Raw genomic sequence first — 8,447 nt, 5'->3', positions numbered from 1 at the left:
AGATGGCGTTCGTCATTGGAAATTGATTTAAAGAAGTAGTTTGGTTACTGTTCCATTTATGTAAGGAATGAGGGGAGACCAGATAAATTTTTCATTTATTCATATTTTCCTTTTTCTCTTTTATTCTTATTCTACAGAAACAATACGGTCACTTTCAGTTTGTTGAGGAGAGAGTTAGATAAAAAAAATAGTTGAATGATTGTCTTTTATATTTTCCATTGCTTTTTCCCAAGGGAAGGAAATCAGTTCCACCTTCTGCTATACCCTTGATTTTTATTTTCCTTTCTTATTCTGTGTCAGAAGTCTGGACACACCTCGGTATATGAAAGATTGATATTACTCTCTCCTCTCTCTCTCTCTCTCTTCTCTCTCTCTCTCTCTCTCTTCTCTCTTCTCTCTCTCTCTCTGCTTGGTTACCCACATACGCTCTCTCTCTCTTCTTGGTTCTCACCTCATACTTCTCTCTCTCTCTCTCTCTCTCTCTGAAGTTTGATATTAATATTTGATATTGTTATACATCCTAAGATAATTACTATAACATTTTTGCATATAAGTATATTTCATCATAGTGATCTAAAACAAATAATCAGAGAAATTTTATTTTGAGAAATTATGGACAGCGAATCTTCAAGATTGTTAAATCATGGAGGTAATTTTTTTTTAAAGCCAGTATTATTGTAATAATAATAAATAATAATAATAAATATAATAATAATAATAAGAATAATAATAAATAATATAATAATAATAATAATAATAAATTGTTATTATTATTATTATTATTATGATTTTTTGGTCTAACACAGTCTTTTCTATTTCGACTGGGGTGTTTTTATAGTGTGGGGTCCCGGGTTGCATCCTGCCTCCTTAGGAGTCCATCACTTTTCTCACTATGTGTGCTGTTTCTAGGAGCACACTCTTCTGCATGAGTCCTGGAGCTACTTCGGCATCTAGTTTTTCAAGGTTCCTTTTCAGGGATCTTGGGATCGTGCCTAGTGTTCTTATGATTATAGGTACAATTTCCACTGGCACATCCCATATCCTATTTCTACTTTCAGGTCCTGATACTTATCAATTTTTTTCTCCCTCTCTTTCTCTCTACTCGGGTGTCCAATGGTATTGCGACATCAGTGAGTGATACTTTTTCTTCTTGATTTTGTCAATCAACGTCAACAGGTTAAATGGAAAGGACTGTAATATTTTAGTATATAATATAATATATATATATATATATATATATATATATATATAGTATATATATATATATATATATGTGTGTGTGCGTGTGTGTGTGTGTGTGTGTGTGTGTGTGTGTGTGTGTGTGTTTTGAGCTCTAGTTTTAACAGGGATGGGCTCCTCCCCATTCTCTTCTCTGTTGCTTGGCCAAAGGTCGAACTAAATCCTCAGTCAACATGACCCAAGATTTATGTGACGCTTGCCATTCAATGAATAACTTCAAGGTCATTTTTTCTGTTCAATGTATAGTAAACAGATGATTATTTAGTGGAGCCCCCAAACAAGTATTTTCTCTGCTCACTGTAGGAAACGGACAATACCTCTATGAAACTTATCAACCAGTCGATCCTTTGCAGAATAGATAGAAAGCTTATAATTTCCAGATTGCAAGCCGGAGAAATACAGCGTATCCTGATGGCAGCGCCCTTCGATGCCCTACGCGCCCTGTCACACTACACTCCCCGGAAGGTGGTACGAAATATGGAAAGCGAAATCAATTTTGAATAAAGTTAGAGGCATCAACTACCGGGTTTTTACGCCGCGCCAGAGTTGTTACTGAATTGTGTGCGAAATAAGTTTTAACTCCCCAACCTGGAAGGTACGAAGCAAATAACCCAGTTCTCATTTAGCATATTTATATATTTATATAGTATATATTTCATCTTATGATAACTGCAATCAGTAGAAATCTAGACAGACATTATTAACATCCGTCTCTCTCTCTCTCTCTCTCTCTCTCTCTCTCTCTCTCTCTCTCTCTCTCTCTCTCTGCATAACACACACACAAACATTTCCTACCAAAATCTTATGTAAATATGGATTTTGAAATACAATATATGAAATACCAAATTTTAGACCAGGGTTTCAACAAATGCTGGTAATGTATACATATGTTTGTTCTTATTTAGACTTGAGAGAGAGAGAGAGTATAAATATCTAATAATGAAATCCTAACCACTTGATATGGAATGTAAACAATTTACTGTAAACCGTACAAAAATAAAAAAAAAAAAGGCCCTTACATCCGTCGCTTTTCACCGCGATTATCTCATAAATTCATTACTGTCAAAGGAGAAAGTTCATAGAATCCAAAGGATTCAGAAAAATGCTCCGTGAATTTGCCCCAAGAGGGAAACTCATCTTGGCCGCGGCTCACATAATTAACGTATCGATAACCAGTATCCTCTCTTCTTCTTGAGAGAATGGTTTTTCCTTCGGACATGGGCGTTACTTTCTCCCATACGCGGTGGACTTTTCTATGGGGAGACAGTAGGGAGAAGTCTCGGCTCTTGTACGTGGGACCCGGCAACATCTCTCACTTGCTCCTCGTAACACCCTGAATCTCACTGCTTGGTGAGGCTTCTCGGCCCTTGCCTACTAAAAGCGGCAGGACTTCCGGTTTGAGGACGGGGAAAGCTGACCGCCATGGGACGCCATTCCCACCAAACGGCGCCACCTGGCCTGCAGGGTGGAATGATCCACCTCGTCACAACACACGGACCGGCCATACACCACTCGCACAACACTTGGAAACCGCAGATAGATACACCTACGCTACCACAGTAATGTTGATACCCCTCCCCCACTTCTCTTCTTTGGAAAAGACTGGACACTGACGTGGAGTATTTACAGACGTTTCAGAATTGCCTCATCGTGTAATCAGGACAGCAGGGATTTCTGTCATATTTTTTTTTGAAATATCTCCATCTCCATAGCACTAACCCGAAAATACTGGATGACTTTGTGTGTTGAGACCAAAGTGCATGTATACACAAATTGGCATGCATAAACTGATTAGCATATCCACACGCGCAAACATACTTCCATACACACATATATAATATAGATATGTGTATAAGTATATGTATACATACATATATATACTATATGTATAGTTACATGCAGATATATTATAAATGTTATATATTGTATGTGTGTGTGTGGAGGATTAGTAACCTTCCCAAAACAGGGCTACGATTCTAGAGGTTTACAAAAGATTAAGTCCAACTGCTCAGAAGCAGGTACAAGACAATTAAGAGATTATACAGGTCAGTAACTGACTACACACAAAATTTCATTTTGGTAAACAATAAAACCTTTTTCGCAAAGTAAACTTATTCACAAAAAATATATTAAACATGCATAAACAAAAAAAGTATCCATAAGGTAACTAACTTGTAATTAAGTCTGTGATTTTATCTTTTAGATCATTCTTAAACTTGTTACTTTTACAAGGGTCCAGATGATACAAGCCACAGCTAATATTAAAATTACAATTGGAAGTAAGTTCTAAAAGATTTCATGACAAAGACATCTCTTGATCTTGCAAATACCGGACTGCCGTTCCAGTTTATTCTGTGGTCGTTCTCAATTAAATAAATGAATATTGCATTGGATATTTGCCTAGTTTTGAGTTTTGACAGAATACTTGCGTTGTTTCATTCTTACTTCTAAATCCTTGCTAGATTGGCCAATATAAATGAGGGGCAATCCAAACCTGGAATTTTATATATATTATGTTGCTGCTTTCCTTGGGGGTAATTTCTTGTTAGCATTCCTTTTAGTGTTTTTTTTATAAGAAAAACGAGGTTGAACCTTAAAAAGATTTTAACAATGATTTTATGGTTTCAAAACCGCTAAAACAAGGCAAGCTAAGAATGTTCTTTGAAGTATGTTCCTCTGTGTTACACTATCAAACCATTTGTGGGCTTTATTATAGCAAATATCTAATATATATGTGAAGGATAACATAAATCGTCCCTTACTTTTCTTTATGAATTCAGTTTTCTTGATTCAAATATTGGGACTGACATTGCACAATGCTGCATAAAAACATAAAAGAGAAAAAAAATGTATATTTTGAAATTAAGATGGTGGCCTGAATGAAAGTGGACATAAGTTAAGTTGTTGGCTGGTTTCCCTTAGGTACTGAATTTACCTTGGAATGGTGCTCTGTGTATTAAAACATCTAAGGAAGGGAGACAATTGTCTTTTTCCATTTCTAAAGTAAACTTAATTGATGGTACCTGGTTATTTAAATTAGAGAGTAAATCAGTTACATCAATAACCAGTATCATCAATGCGTTTCAAAGTGTATGTGGAACACACACACACACAAACACGCACATCCATTTGTATGTATATATATATATATATATATATTATATATATATATATATATATATGTGTGTGTGTGTGTGTGTATAATATATATATATATATATATATATATTTATTTATTTATAAACGTACATGCATGCACACATAATGACGTCCACTATACACTGAAGATGAGAAAGGGCGTCCCACTAAATTTGTGCTTATAATTCAAATAGAATTTGTAAGCTTGTTTTGTCGTGTATGCTTGTTATTATAGTTTAATATACGTGTGTGTGTGTTTGTAAACGTGTAAGTGTGTTTTGGTGACACTACCTCTAAATAAGTCGATTTTTAGTTTTTGTACCTTTTTACGTAAATGGTTTAGATGTTTTAGGTGATTAGGCTCTTTGTCTGCCCGTCAACACTTTTTGTGTCCGCCCTCAGATCTTAAAAACTACTGAGGCTAGAGGGCTGCAAACTGGTATGTTGATCATCCACCTTCCAGTCATCAACCATACCAAATTGCAGCCCTCTAGCTTCAGTGTTTTTTATTTTATTTTATTTGAAGTTAAAATTAGCCATGATCGTGCGTCTGGCGCCGCTTTAGGATCCAACAACACAGGCCACCTCCGGGCCGTGGGTGAAAATTTCATGGACCCCGGCTGTGAGTATCATACAACATTATAGGCTGAACAGAAAACTTAGATTCTTCTGCGCATTTTTACTTTTTTATTTGAGGCTGGTGCGTCTGGCAACGATATAGGATAGGCCACCACCGGGTGGTGGTTTAAGTTTCACGGGCTGCGGCTCATGCAGCATTATACTGAGACCAACGAAAGATTGATATATTTTCGGTGGCCTTGATTATTGCGTTTTTGCGGCTGTACAGAAAAATCGATCACTTCCGCGCATTTATTACGTTTTTTAAATTTATTTACTCTTATTTATTTGATTTTTTGGTTCACCATTCAGGGGCCTCCGGTGACTGACCTGTCTATCAGCATATTTGTCTGGCCTGAGGCTTTAAAGCACGATGCTTTTAGTGTCTTTGCAGGTGAATATTCCAAACTTCATGTAAGCGCCTCAGTGGCGTGGTTGGTATGGTGTTTGCGTCCCACCTCAGTGGTCGCGGGTTCGATTCTCGGCCATTCCATTGAGGAGTGAGAGATGTGTATTTCTGGTGATAGAAGTTCACTCTCGACGTGGTTCGGAAGTCACGTAAAGCCGTTGGTCCCGTTGCTGAATAACCACTGGTTCCATGCAACGTAAAAACACCATACAAACAAACAAACAAACAAACATCATGTATACATTCTCCATGGGTTCTGAAGATTCAACATTTGATCTGTTAAACCTAGCAGACATAGACAAGGTCACACTTTAGGACATAGGCTAAATGGGAATTTATCCTTGGCCATAACTTCTGATCTGTACGAGATAGAGGCGTCATATTTGACATGCGTACCCCACAAATGAAACCAATGACTGATGATATCAAGGTTATGCATAGGTCAGTGGTCAAATAGGAATTGGCCAATGGGTGGCTATGCTTCACAAACGCGTCATTTTTTCAATTCTCTGTGAAAGGAAACTATTGAGATGGCTTTTCGTCTGTCCGTCAGGACTTTTTCTGTCCGCCCTCAGATCTTAAAAGCTATTAAGGCTAGAGGGCTGCAAATTTATATGCTGTTCATCCACCTTCCAGTCATCAAACATAATAAATTGCAGCCCTCTAGCTTCACTAGTTTTTATTTTATTTAAGGTTACAGTTAGCCATGATTGTGCGTCTGCCGCTATAGGTGCCAATAACACAGGCCACCACTGAAAGCTTCATGGGCTGCGGCTGAGAGTTTCATGGGCCGTGGCTGAGAGTTTCATACAGCATTAAACGCAGTGCAGACAACTCGATTGCGCCGAGAAGACTTTGGCGCATTTTTCACTTGTTTTTTATGTATGAAATGTGCTCAAAGTTTTGTGTCCTCGAGTTAGTTCTCCGATTCTTGTGTAAGTGTTCTGTCAAGCGAAGTTTGTGGGTTCATCTGTGGTGGCAATAGGAATCAAACGAAAAACACTGTTACAGAAAATGAATAACTGGAATTTAATTGATCAAATTTAAATTATGACGCTGGCCAAGAGCCTTGTATTCCCGATTTGATCTTAAACTTGAACGTGGTTTTACCTTCTCGTAGTTTTTACTCCTCTGCAAAGCGAATCAGTCTGCGCCCTCCCTGCTCTTTCGGGTCGTTTGTTTTGGCTCATTTGCCAAGAATTGTGACAAGATATAAGTTTGATACTGCGTTTTTTCCCCGAAAAAATATTATACATTTGCTTAATCTTATTTATAAATTTGTCAATAAGCAAGCACTCCAGATTAATGGAATGATCGTGACAGATCACTGAGGTGTTTGTATTATGAATAATTTTTAAGCCGTGTTGTCTGAGCAGTTTTATACATTCAGGTTTTCTTTTGCTTAAGAAATTATCAGCAGACAATCGCAGTCAACAGCTACTGTGATTTAGGTAGATCCGTCCATAGTCAGTTGAACAGAACAGTGTTTTTATGATCAAGTTTTCCTAAATTTTGTAAATTAGGTGAATGGATCTTAAGACTGCTTTTATTTTTACATCACAGGTAACAAGCATCAGCATCAGTCGTTCAGGTTGTTTTTTTCTCACTCGGTCATAATTCTTCAGCTCGTCATGGCATACTAATATTCCCGTAATAGTTAAGAATCCTTACCTTAATACCGGGCTTAATTTCTTCTAACCATGCAGGCCGAGGCTTCCCTCGTACCACAAACGATCTGGGGGATGCAAATTCCTCGTGGTTGCCAACGATCTCTTTGTGCTCTAGATACTTCCTCCCTCCTCAGCTTAACCTCAGCTTTTGCCATGATGTTATTACTTGACACCCACACCCACCACAGGCCCGGTGGTCTTGTGCTCGGATATCTTTCAGTGCTTTAGCTAGGATTTTAGAACAGTTGTACTTGAGAGATTGCAGGGCTGTCTTGGAAAAATGAAACGGCTACCTCCATAGCAAAAGGAATCTCGTAATGGCCTACGAAACTGCTGATTTCACACTTGAAAACCAGTCCCGTTACCAAGGAAGGACGGAATTGCTTAAAAAAAAAAAAAAAAGATAAAAGAAAGATATGGCTTACGATAGCGAAAGACTTGGTGGTTTAGACTGTTTAAATAGGATAGGCTGTAATAAACATATCCAAAGGTACAGGGATGTTGTCAGAAAATAAATCAAAAATTTGTATCTAATCTTTTCTGTTCATCTCTCGGTTGCATTTACGCGTTTGACCAAAACCTATCTAAGTGAGGTCTTGCTTTAGCACTTTTTAGAATGAAGAAATTTATTCGTGTTTTATTAAAAAGTCAAAAATTGACCAGTACTACGATGAAACGTTTATGACAAATAGTACATAGAATGCAAGATGCAAATTGAGAGGTATTATCAGAAGAGGATGAAATTCAGTGCCTAAGGATCGAGTTTTTGTAAGTTACTGAATGTGGGAAGTAGGAGAGAGGCAGGTCTGGATGCAGCAAGAGAAAAAAGGGTTAGTGGAAGTTTCAGAACATTTGTGGAACTGACTGTTTGGGGATATGAGAGAGCTCTTGAAAGAAAGAACGGTGAAAAGTTGCCAAAAGTTGATGGAATCATTGTGGTATGTTGGTGAGATTAACAAAGAATCGCCAACACTGATCTCTGACAGTTTTAAAATAGAATGATCAGAAGATTTTATGAAAATAAAATTCGGGGTAGATATGATAGTATGAATGTGTAAGTGAATTTAGATATTAAAGGACATTTGTAGCTTGAATTGATATATAAATGGATCACGGTTCGATGTGATAATTATTCATAACAAAAGGCTACGTTCTGTCAAACGCGTCGAATTGGCCAACATGGTAGACGGGGTTTTCATTATCGATTCTAATTACGAAAGCATCCAGATCGAGGGTGATTTGTAAGGTCAGAATCGATATGAACTTATAGCGTCTCTGTTGGCCGATTGGATAGCGTCACTGGCTGTCCTGATTTCGTCCCCGTCCACCTGGACGGTGGTTCGATCCCATGGGGGGACGAAATTGTTATCAAC

This window comes from Macrobrachium nipponense, chromosome 10 (genome assembly GCF_015104395.2).
Source record: "Macrobrachium nipponense isolate FS-2020 chromosome 10, ASM1510439v2, whole genome shotgun sequence".
NCBI classification, from domain to species: domain Eukaryota; kingdom Metazoa; phylum Arthropoda; class Malacostraca; order Decapoda; family Palaemonidae; genus Macrobrachium; species Macrobrachium nipponense.
Note: the sequence above shows the minus strand (reverse complement) of the source record.